At 43.0% G+C, this 12,959-nt stretch overlaps 1 protein-coding gene across 1 annotated transcript in view; it reads left to right on the top strand.

Moving 5' to 3' along the window:
• ZBTB20 (zinc finger and BTB domain containing 20) overlaps positions 1 to 12,959 on the top strand; it is a gene marked incomplete at its 3' end in the record, with an annotated part of 528,739 nt that overhangs the window by 141,768 nt on the left and 374,012 nt on the right. Inside the window, exon 2 of the mRNA XM_018564788.1 lies at positions 5,646 to 5,723. The remainder of the gene's footprint in view (positions 1 to 5,645; positions 5,724 to 12,959) is intronic.

Here is a 12,959-nt window from a genome sequence, read left to right as displayed (position 1 = left end):
ACCGCGACTCCCCCACCTGTGGGAGCAGAGGCGTCTCACGTACGAGAAAAACAAACCTCATCATCTTTCTTGATGACTTGGTGTGATTTGTTCGTAGCTAACTGGTTGAGTTAAATGTGTTTAAAGAAAGCTCCAAGCCAGACACACACAATAAAAAAAAGATTCTTAGCCACCTATACATTTTGTGTTTTATATGCACGAATGATCCACATCACCACCCGGGCTTGTTTGAACCTCAGAGACCTTCAGGGCGACGCTGACCATTGTAGACATTATGGCCTGAGCCAAAAGTGGACCCACCAAATTTCAACAAAAGCAATATTGTAGTCTTGCTGGGCACTGGAGGTGCTGAAGACTTATACTGCACTATATGAAGTTCTAGAGGTCACAGCTATAACAAAGGCCAAGGGGACAGAACCTAAGATTAAGGCGCTCGGAGCCATGGAGCGAGTATCAGCAAAACAGCAGAATTTGTTAAATGTTCAAGAGCAGCTGTTGTTAAAGTGTTTAAAGACCGGACTGTCAGCCGAAAATCTGGGTCTGAAGGTGCGAATTGTGGCCGTCAGCGACTAGTCAATGTTAGGGCAGAACGGAGAGTGGCAAGACTGGTACAAGACAACAGAAGGGCAACAGTGCCGTGTCAGATTCCTCGCATCACCTTTCACCATCTCTTGGAGTCACGAGGCGGCCCAACGAAGTACTGATGGGGTGGTCATAATAATCTGGCCACTCAGTGTATATGTGTATGTATATACAGTATATATATATATATATATATATATACACACACACACAACAAATACAAATAAATACATAATATATTGAAATCCCATAACTTTTATCACACTACTGATTTCCATATCCATCTCCAGGTTTGTGAACTGTGCATTGAGGATGGACTTCCTCAATGCACGGACACAATTTCACTCGAACCTGCCATCCGAACAATGTCACTTCATGATTGCTTGCTGGATGCAATGCATGATGGGAGATGCAATCTTCAGAAAACGAGATTGCATCACATCAAGCAGCAGGGAAAGAGACGCAAAGCACACTGGGAATCCAGGAAGTTGTTGGAAGTGATGGGCAGACGGAAAGCAGCACTCACTACATAAAAGGGATTTTTTAAAGTCAGCTTTGATTCTATTACCAGACACAACTCCGGTATGTATTCCTATTACAATGCTGATGTTATAACAGGAGAGGAGATGCCAGGGGTAGGCAAACTCTGGCCCTCCAGCTGTGGTGCAACTACATATCTCATTAGGCATTAAAAGACTTTACAAATCCCATCATGCATCTGCCTCTGATAGGCATTCCTGTGCTGTTATTTTCCCCACAGCTGGAGGGTCAGAGTTTACCTAGCCCTGGTATATGCTGTAAGTTTAGAGCTTCTTTAATTGAATGAATGCATTTATATTTTCTTTTTTTAGAGGCATTTAAGTATAGATTTAAAGATGAACTCCAAGTAGATGGCTAGATACACAGATAAAATGCATATCAGGGAGTTGTTTTACCTGCCAACGGGTTTTTGACCATCCATTCCTGAGATTTACACAGCAGTGCGAGAAAGCAGAGCGAGTATGGTAACCTGACTTTTCTCTACTCCAGGTAAACAATACATATAGGTCACCTTGGTGAATGGTCAGTGAAGGGGCAGCAGCAGTTCACACCTCTGCTCAATCTGTTCTCTCTTCCAGTCTGGATATTCCTTGCCCCCACATGCGCATGCTTCACCCCTGATTGGCTCCTAGTGCTGCTCCTCTTTTTCCCATCTTGAGTACTGCTGTACAGGGGAGTAGAAGAGGCTGATACAAGGTCAGATTCAGGTACATTAAGCTGTGCGTTTCATTACTGTTAACTTCATCTGTGTTATTTTACGTCTGCCCGGAGTTCAGCTTTAAGACACTACAATAAACAGAGCACAAGATATGAAACTTGTCTAATCGGCCAGGATTTCGGAATCCACAAAGGTGAAATTCACAGTTTTATCGACGTCTCTGCCTCCTCTCGTCTTCCTTTATTGGCACTGAGCAATGAATCCCAGGCTGGCTGTGTAACTGTTTACAATGGCAATATAGACACCTTAAACGCAGCGCTATTAAACACATATTAAATGATGGAGCGACTGTTGGAACGGAGCACAAGGTGTTACTTCGTGGCCAATTTTTTTTTTCTCTCTCTCTTTGTTTATTGCAGTTCTCGAACCCGCGGCTGGCGGAGGCCGGAGTGGCAGCTAGAATGTAGCCTGGGTAGCTGTAACGAGATTCTGCTCTCCTAATGCTTCCATAATGTTGTTTGCTGGATAGAATTTGAGCTGTGAGAGATGACACCGGACTGGGCAGCCCGAGAGCTGAAATGAACATTTCAGCATTACAGTGCTGATCGGTATCTTCCCTGAAGAGTGCGGAATAGGCCTGCGAGCCTACATAGGCTGGATGGTTGTTCTCTTATTCTAATGAATAATCCAAGGGGGTTGAAGGGCTAAATCTGCATGCTGTTTTCGGTCATCAAATCAAACAAGTTCAGGCCTTCACCAAAGTACAGGCAGTCCCCGAGTTACATACATCCGACTTACATATGACTCCTACTTACAGACGGAGGCTATTACTATACAGCAGGGGTATTTGTAATGCTACCGCGCTCGTGCCAACGAGGAATGCCCGCCTTTTTGGGTCTGGTTGGTAGTACTGTACGTACATTACAGGATGTTGGCTCTTGTTAGACGTGCAGACGAGGGGTGCCCGCCTCTTCTTCCGGGTCACTGTGAGGTTTTTACTGCGGTCTCTATCCTCATTAGAAAGATTTATTCTCACTTCCTGCTCTTGAGACAACAGGAAGTGAAAGGAAATCTACAACTAGGAAGGGAAATTTACTCCTGTAAGAGTTATCATGGGGAAAAAAGGTGTCTCCACTGAAGCTTTGTCACCAATCCTTGCTTCCACGACAACCCAAAATTTTCAAAATCCAATTGTCACAGGACAGAAAGTGAGGTGAAATCTTCTGAACAGGGGCACACACAGCAAAACAAACTTTAAAGAGGGTTAATCCCTTCCCTATGCTATCCAAAACAAACCAAAAAAAAATGTTTGGCTGGAGTTGCACTTAAACAATTTACCTGTTCCAACTTACATACAAATTCAACTTAAGAACAAACCTACAGACCCTATCTTGTTTTCGTAACTGCCTGTATGTTGGGAATAATAATGGTATATAGGCAAAGCTTTGTGGAAGCTATGACTTGAATGACTTGTCCACTATAAAACCTAACTTTGTGGATACCTGACCATCACACTGTATGTGGACACCCCTCTAAATTTTCAAGTTCACATGTTTCCAATGGAGGTTACCGTTAATGCTGCAGCATACAAAGATGCATTAGACAAGCTTGTGGTAACAGTTTGTGGAAGGCCCCTTTTTGTTCCAGCATGACTGTGCCCCTGTGTACAAAGCCAGCTCCATGAAGACACGGTTTTGTGCGGAGGAACTTGTTTCCTGCAGAGAGCCCTGACCTGAACCCTACTGAACACTTTTGGGATGAATTGGATGACCAATTGTGAGCCAGGTCTTCTCATCCAACATCAGTACCTGACCTCACAAATGCTGTTTTTAGCTGAATAGACACAAATTCCCCAATGACACCATCCATAATATTGTGGAAAGCCTTCATAGAAGAGTCGAGGCTGTTATAGCTCCAAAAGGGAGACAACTCAATATTAATGGCCATCATTTTGGAATGGGATTTCCAACAAACTCATATAGATATGATGGTCAGGTGTCCACACACTTTTGTTCATATGTCAGGGGCGGACAAATTCATATGGAATTCAAGAGCCAGTCTGTCTAATCCAGGAGCCTAAAATATTTTTTTTTAATGCACCCTAGAGGGAAAACCAGGCATGAATGTTGGGGAATGTCCCTTAATGATTTATAAATAAGTAGCTATATAACCTCCAAACCTTTCAGGACACAAAATGTATCAGTTCAGAATGTGAAGAAATGTCTATGGGTTTTCACTTTTGTAGCATCTCTGCCACCTGAAATAGTTATAGTGTATCTAATATTAACAAAAATAGAAAGATATATAAAGACACATTATTTATTAAGTCAAATGTAACTATTTGCACACATATGCATGTTCTCAACCAACTGTTAAAACACAACACTCCATACAAACACTAAAAACTACCTCTGGATACCCTATAATTCAACAAAGCATTGCAGCACAGTGGCTCAGTGGTCAGCACTTCTACCTTGCAGCACTGGGGGTCCCTGGGTTCGTATCCCGGTCAGGACACAGGAGTTTGCATGTTCTTCCTGTGTTTGAGTGGGTTTCCTCCGGTTTCCTCCCACACTCCAAAGCCATAAAGTGATGTGTAAATAGTTGGCACTAAATATAATAAAAATAAATATATGTTCCCTGGAGATATTATTTTTATTATTATAATTATTATTATACAGGAGTGCCAACAGTTTGCGCTGTGCTTTACAATATAAGGAAGACATTACAATCACAATACAATTCAAGGTACAATACAAGGTAAGGAGGGCCCTGCCTGTGAGGGCTTAAAATCTAAAAGGGAGGGGCCAGTGATACATGAGGAGTTAGCTGTGTGGGGATGAATTGTTTGAGAACGTGGTGGTTCAGTGGTTAGGTTGAGCTGGGATAGGCTTCCCTGAAGAGATGAGTCCTAAGGGATCGCCTAAAGGCAGTCAGAGTGGGAGATACTCGGACAGGTTGGGTTAAAGAGTTCCATATGATGAGAGAGACTCTAGTGAAGTTCTGGAGGCGAGCATGGGAGGAGTTGATGAGGGAGCTGGAAAGCAGAAGGTCTTTTGAAGAGCGGAGTGGACGGTTAGGGTGATACTTTGAGACAAGGTTGCAGGTATAGCCGGGGGTAGAGTTGTGAATGGCTTTGTAAGTGGTTGTTAATATTTTGAATTTGGGCTATTGGAAGCTAGCGCAGGGATTGGCAGAGGGGGGTGGGGGATAGAAGCCAGTGTAGGGATTGGCAGAGGGGGTTTGCAGACACTGAGCGGTTGGTAAGGTGAATTAGTCTGGCAGCTGCATTCATGATAGACTAAAAGGTGCACAGAAGAGACCTTCACCCATTGTTTGTTTTTTCCCATGCTTTGTACAAGGCCCAATGAGACGATGGTGCTGCATACATAAAAATAATAATTATAACGTATTGGTTATTACATGTCCCTCTCTGCCTTGACAACAGGTACTTTTTATGCTGATATACCATGTAGTCTGTAATATCCTATCAGATTCAATGTATCTCTTCACTTTGCTTTGCTCTGGCACGTTTCACAACCCCAGTTTCCATTCTTATGAAAACATCCAGATCTTTCTGGAATTAGGCCGAAAATATAATCTACATTTTTTTTTTCCTTTTGTTTCAAAATTTTCTTTAGCGTGTTCATTGTGTCCTTTTGTATCTTCCCCCCTCCTCCCACCTTTTTTCATTATAAAATATATTCTAAAAGGAATTTTTTTTTTTTTTTTTTTTTCCACAAAAAAATAACCCTTTACTGATAGTGCCTTGCTTTGGATGGTGAAACATTATGAAAGTTTAATTTTTAATTAAATCTGAAATACCAATTATAATGGAGAGATATTTTAACCTGCTTCTTTTCAGACTGCCTGGAGTTACGTTGGAATACTGAAAATCGCTGCACCTTAACAAAACAGAGCGATAAAACTGCTCGTCAGCCTGGTAAGTACCCGCGACCTTACCTTTGTTCCTCTCAACATCGTTATTAGTGTGCATGAAACACAGAATTTAGTAATTGGAAGTAGGTGAAGGAAAGTGACCTTGTGTTGTTACATGAGCAAACAGACATTCTTGTGTTTTTTCTAAAATATTTGACTCTTCCAGAAGAGAAATTGAGTCTTTGTTTGCTGTTTGTGCTACTTTGTGTTTGTTTGTACAAAAAATATAAAGCGGCATCTTCCATATATTCTCCCGGTTCCATTGTCTCGGGGCAGCCTTTCGTTGTACCCAATAACATGACCTTTGTTACAAGTGTCCATACAGAGGCAGGATGAGAACGCATTGTTAGCAAGCTCCCAGTATCCTTTGCGTTTTCTGTCACTTCCTGTGCTGTATGATGTACACCAAATAAAGGGACAATATTTTGATGTTTTCAATTGTTCTGACATTTCTAGAAAGGTAATGATGATAGCAAGATAGGATTTATTGTGAGGGTAGCATTGGCAGGGATCAGCGGACGAAAGGACATATCTGTTAGTAAGTGCACTCACTGCAACTATTGGGAAGACCTATGTGCTTTGCTTTATGCTTTATTGTGGACAGAAATGTGGGAGCTGGCTTGTTTATGGACGTTTGGGCTTTATGGCTTTTATCTTTATCATAGCTAGATAAATTGTAAGAGAGAGACATGGAGAGATGGGGGGGGGGGGTTGGAGATGGAGAGAGAAGGGGATAGAGAGATGAGGACTGAGAAAAGGGAACACAGAGATAGGGGCATAGAGATGGAGACTTATGATGTGGGCAGAGAGATGGGAACAGAGAGATAGCAACATAGAGATAGAGACAGAGAGTTGGAGGCAGAGAGACAGGAATGGAGAGATGGAGGCAGAGAGACAGGAATGGAGAGATGGAGGCAGAGAGACAGGAATGTAGAGATGGAGGCAGGGAGGTGGGAATGGAGAGATGGAGGCAGGGAGGTGGGAATGGAGAGATGGAGGTAGAGAGATGGGAATGGAGAGATGGAGGTAGAGAGATGGGAATGGAGAGATGGAGGTAGAGAGATGGGAATGGAGAGATGGAGGTAGAGAGATGGGAATGGAGAGATGGAGGCAGCTAGATGGGAATATAGAGATGGAGGCAGAGAGATGGGAACAGAGAGATGGCAACAAAGAGATGGCAACAAAGAGATAGAGGCAGAGAGATGGGGGTGGAGAGATGGAGGCCAGGAGATGGGAATGGAGAGATGGAGGCAGAGAGATGGAGGCAGAGAGATGGGAACAAAATGATAGAGACAGAGAGATGGGAATAGAGAGATGGGAACAAAGAGAAGGAAATATAGAGATGGAGTATAGATGGGAGCACAGAGAGATTGAGGCAGAGAGATGGAGACAATGAGATAGGGACAGAGCGAAGGTAACATAGAGATGAAGACAGAGAGATGGGGGGATAGAGCGTTTTGGATAGAAAGAGGGAGATACATAGACAAATATGAAATGCAGTGGTTTTTAGGGATCTCAAGCATTGCATCCCAGGGAAAGTGTAGACAACAAAAATACTCAGTAAATTAGGTGTTAAGCAGCCAAATAGTTTCATGACAAATTTGCAAGCAGGACCTATAATTATTATTTATTTCCTGTATTTGTACAGCTTGGGCATTCTACATGCCATTAAAAAAAAACACTAACTACAGGCCCCACCCCTGAGGAGCTTTTGATGTCATGGCAGCAGACAATCTGGGACAAGATTAGGACTGACTAGGAAAGGTTTTGGCCAGAAACCTCTTAACATAGAGGCTTGCTTTGTATTTTGTGGGAAACCAGAGAAGGCAGGGGCTTCCGGACAAATCTAGGAGAAGGCCAACTTCATGTTGATGGAGGTTGAACCCAGAAGCCCAATGTCGCAAGAGTTAACCAAATCACGGTAGCGTTTGCTTTTTGTTGTCCCTTTTGTTCTTCACAAGGATAGAGCAGAACGTACCTCGATAATAGTGTCGGATTGTTTCACTGCAGTAGCTTTACTCCCTGACTCCTCTGTTCTGGGGTTTTATTGTTTGTTGGTCATATCTGCTGGAGGTCTTTCTGTGTATAGCATGACATCACTGCATCATTAATGGCCTGACCTTCACAATTCTCAAAAAGCACTTAAGCACTTACTACTGTAAAAATAAAAACAGGTGAGTAACATTTTATTGTTTTTTAACGTTTTGGTGTAAAAAGTGCGGCCAGGCAGTACTCCATGGGAGATGTATGTATATGTATTTAACCCTGTTCAAACGGAGAAAGGGCTTCTGGGTAAATTACTCTTCAAATGACTCTCCATAGTGGGGTGCCGTGCAGGTACCTACTCTGCCCAATCCCCAGTGTTGTGTCAAGATACAACACCGGCAATAGCAAGAAAGGTGCGTTCTGCACAAAACGCACCCTCCTGCTCCAAGACCAGCGGCGCCTACAGGAACCACCGGCTTCCAAAAACACAGGGGGAAGGAACCTGGTGTTGCGTAAGCCCACCCTTTAAAACACCTGTATGATTCGGGCAGGCAATTAGGACAGCCTTACGCGAAGTCTGGGTCTTTCTCTGCACACTTGAAAGCTGGCCGGTCCTGCAGCAGGTAAGGGCGGCGGCTCAGGCTAAACAGATTTCCATTTGTGCCTACAGGTGCCCGAAATGGAAATTCGGCCACGGCACCATCACTGCATATCATTATACTGTCTCCCCAAGTGTGCCCTTTCCTTGGACCTTAAATTGCATTGACTTAATATTGAACAGGTCACATAGCTATGAAAAGGAATTGTATTAATCTTAGTAAAATCAGCAGTGCCCCGCATATCCCAGTAAGAATATAGGGAATAGAATTAAACTTCATCTAAAAGTCACAGTCGCACCTGGAGGCTCCAACTTTCCTTTAATTGAACGGCAGACAAGTGGATTAAAATTCCGCGTCTTCCTGTAGCTGTTTAAAAGGAGGACAGACAAGTTCTGTACATCGTTTTATCATTAACTACATTTCGAAGGCTTTTCACAAATGATGTTTGTATTTTCTGAGATTTTGGTAAATGAGGATCTAATTATGCCAGCTCTTTCATATTTTCCTCACATCTTCCACGAGTGTCCGTCTCTAGGGCAGCAATAACATTAAATTACCAGCTACATCACTCAATGATCAAAAACGGCAGGATTCACAGATTCTGTACATTGCAACAACAAAGAGGTTCACCAAGAGGTGAAACCCTATGGGGTCATGTACTAATGTGATACAAACCTTGAAAAAAAAAAGGCAGATGAAAAGAGAAATGAAAACCGGCCGGTTTTGTATCGCCCGAGGTTCTCCATATACCTGGTAGGGGGTGGAGGGAAAGGACACCGAACACGACAGCTCCAAAGACTTTAATGGTCAATTATTGGAACACAGAATTGCCGGTCCTGAAGTAAAAAAAAAAAAAAAGAAAGTTTATGTAGATTGTTGTTTGTTCCCGATTATGAGCAATAGATTTATCTATTTTAGAGCTTTTATTCAAATTTCATAATGCCGAAGGTTGTCCATGTACCTGGTAGAGGGTGGTGGAAGAAAGGGACGCTGAACACAGCAGCTTTAAAAACTTTAAAGGTCAATGATTTAAGCACAAAATTGCCAGCACGGAAATAACAAATACAAAGGTTTCTGTAGATCGTTGTGTGTTCCAAACTATGAGCAACAGATTTATCTCTTTGAGAGTTTTTATTCAAGAACTTTACCATAAGTGAGATTTGATGGAAGAGTTGAGTAAGTGTAGGGGGAGAAAGCAATGACAGTAACCCAATGAATGAAACATAATCTGTGGTCAGTGCACTAAATGGTCATAAAGTTGTGGGCACCTGACCATCACACTTGCCTATATGACCAAAGGTAGGGAGACCCCCCTACCATTGATGATTGTGTGCAGATGTCTCCAGTGAAGGGCACAATTAATGTGACATCATACAAATACATTTTGGCATTTCTCAACCTTATTTCAGTCAAGGTACTTTTTAAAGTATGCAAAATCTAGAGGCACCCCAGTCTAACTTATAATGGATTTTAAAGGGGGTCCCACCCAAAAAAACCACCAAAAGAGTGGGGTTCCCTCTTCACATTGAAGCCTTCTTTCAAATCAGGAGCCCCCTTCATATCAGAGCCCCATCCTTTCACATCACAAGCCCCCACCCCCCTTTTACATCATGATCCCTCTTCACATAATCAGCTCCCCTTTCACATCAGCATCCCCTGTTTACATCAGAACCTCCCCTTTAAAATCAGAGTTCCCACTTCACTTCCAGGAGCCCTCTTCACTTCAGATGCCCCCTTCACATCAGAGTGTTACCATTACAAAATTTCAAGGCACCCCTGAGAAAGCCAGAAGGCACCCCAGGGTGCCACAACACCCTAGTTGAGAAAGGCTGTTTTAAACAATTGTACTCTTCTAGCCAGCTCCATAAAGACATGGTGTTCTCCAGAGAACCCTGACCTCAACCCAACTGAACACCTTTGGGATGGATTGGAATATCCATTGTGAGCTAGCTCTTCTCATCCAATATCAGTACACCTGACCTCACAAATGCTCTTTTGGCTGAATTAACATAATTTGCTTCCCAGAAGAGTGGATGGGGAGGTATGACTCCATATTAATGTCCACAGTTTTGGAATGTGAAGTCCAACAAGCTGATTAAGGTGTGATAGTCACGTGCCTTCAAACTTTTGATCATGTAGAGTATTAATAAGTATCATCTTAATAATCGGCTAACTAATCGATTTTGAAAATAATCGTTAGCTGCAGCTCTACACTGGACTTCCATGCAGTGGCGTACAAGCTGTGCACCCGTCTCATCTTGTTCCTAAGTCTTAGCAATTTCGAGCAAATCAAAAGGTATGATACTTCATGCTCAAGTATTAGGGACTCCCAATATAAGCCGGAAGCACATTTTAGCAGCCTGGTGGTATACATTGGCAGTGTATTCAGTTTTGGGTCACTTAGTTAAACTTAGTTTACCAAATAGGATTATTTAAAAGAGATTTTATTCTTCTGTGCAGTAACCCAGAGGAACCTATCGGTACCTATTACAATTTCGAATCACGCTTCTGTTAATGTGTCCATCTCCTTTCTGAATTCACCCCCACATCAATACAATTGGAAGTTAAATGAATCCTTGTTTCATGATCCTATTGTCATATGTGATCTTAACACTCACTTAGACAATTATTTTACAGATAATTATGATGACATTGTCACCCCATCTGCCGTTTGGGAAGCCCACAAGTCCGTTTTAAGGGGTGTTTTAGTGGCTATTTGCTCTAAGCGTAAGTGTCATGGTACTAGGGATGTGAGCCCAGAGGCGAGCAGGTGACACGGTAACCCCGGGGCGTGGAATCTAAGGACCAGCCGGTGTTCTGCCAGGGACCCCCTCACTGAAGTTTGGACTTAGCTGCATGATGACCCCAGGTCACGACCCCCAAGTTCACACTGCTCGTGTGGAGAGTACCCGAAGACACAGGACACAGTGCAGGCGCGGCGGATGGATGGAGCAAAAGGAGATCCGGATAACAAGCCAAGGTCAGGGCTGGCAGCAGACAAACGTAATCAGGAGAACTAACCGAGTCGGTACACAAGAGATCAATCCACGGGAAATCAGGTTAGGAATGAATGCACAGAAGGGGCTCAGGAACAAGTGTTGGTATGAGAGGGATTTAAATAGGGAGGCAGGACAGAAAGTAGCAGGAAGGAAGGTATATAAACCATCAGGTGAAGAGGCCGACGCCCATAGCTGCTAAGTCAATGCAGCAAGAGCTGAGCACATGCTTGTAGAGCCACAGGTGCCAGCAGACCTACAGCAGAAAAAGGTAAAACAACTATTTCAAAGGAGTGAAGCACAGATCAGCTCTGCAGCTGATCTGTGACAGTAAGAAGGACACACTATTGAACATCCAGACTTTACTGTCATATATACACTCCTTGGAACAAACTCATAAATCTTTCACAGATAGGTCAGTTCTTCAGCTTTTACTCTCTAAAAGGGAACAACTTAAGGACATTCTGGATGCGGAGACTAAACGTGCCTTCAATATGGCGGCTTGCAAATTTTATGAATTAGGTAACAAACAAGCGCAAGCATTGAGGTCTAAACAGCCCGCCACCTATGTCTCTAAAATGTTAAAAAAGTAATATACTCAGGTGCATACTACGGCTGAAATTGCCAAATTGTTCCAAGAATATTATCAGGAACTCTACCATGCTCACTGCTTTTCTACTTCTGAATCCTCCACTTCGCTTCAAGATGAGATTAACTCCTACTTGCAGAAGAGGATCTGTTGGTTTCACTAGAATCTCCTATTACTCAAGAGGAGTTTAAACAAGCAATCAGGTCCACACCTTTGGGTAAAAGCCCCGGGTCTGATGACTTTACACTCATAAACATTTCCAAGAGTTATTGGCACTCTTTTTTTTGCAAATATTTCAACTCCATTGGAGAGGGTTCCCATATGAGACCCGAGTCCCTTTTAGCCTACGTAACAATCCTTGCTAAACCTGGTGATGGTGAAGATCCCTCCAGCTGTTCCATTTATGGCCCAATTTCCCTACTAAATGTGGACACTAAACTTTATGCTAAAACTCTCGCTCATAGACTTCTCCCACTTCTTCCTCGCTGGATACCTCCTGATCAGGTATATCTTTTGTAAAACCCAATAAAGAGTTAATAAATAATAATAATTAAAAAAAAAGGAACCAGAATTCACCTTCTACTGGTTTGACTGTACTTTTTCAAGTTAGGTATCGCCTCCTGGGTACTATTAATGGGACATTTCCCAGTCACGACACTGTCTTGTGTGTGTGGGTGTGTTTCATCTGGGCACTCTGGCTTCCTCCCACACTTTAAAGACACAATGCCCTGTGTGCATGTGAGATAGGGACCTTAGATTGTAAGCTCCTTGAGGGCAGGGACTGATGTGAATGTGCAACTATGCTAAGTGCTGCGTAAATCAACGGCGCTCTAAATAAATAGAAAAAACATAAAAACTAAACTCCTGCTGTAACGTGGTTCCCAGCATTTGGAGACAAGGCAACAGAAGGTGGGATAGGAAGAGGAGCGGCAGTAAGTAGGGACTCTCATGCAGTTTGGTTCAGGTAAAACCAACGCTAAAGCCAGCTTAACACATGTTATGCAGAAGAAGAAGCCATACCACCCAGACAAGAGAGCTTCAGCCCTGGAGGGGCGCGGGGGGGGGAAAGT

The sequence above is a fragment of the Nanorana parkeri genome, unplaced genomic scaffold, assembly GCF_000935625.1.
Source record: "Nanorana parkeri isolate BGI_ZX_2015 unplaced genomic scaffold, ASM93562v1 scaffold781, whole genome shotgun sequence".
NCBI classification, from domain to species: Eukaryota; Metazoa; Chordata; class Amphibia; order Anura; family Dicroglossidae; genus Nanorana; species Nanorana parkeri.
The sequence above is the reverse complement of the archived record's forward strand: the minus strand, read 5'-3'. Positions and strand labels throughout refer to the sequence as shown.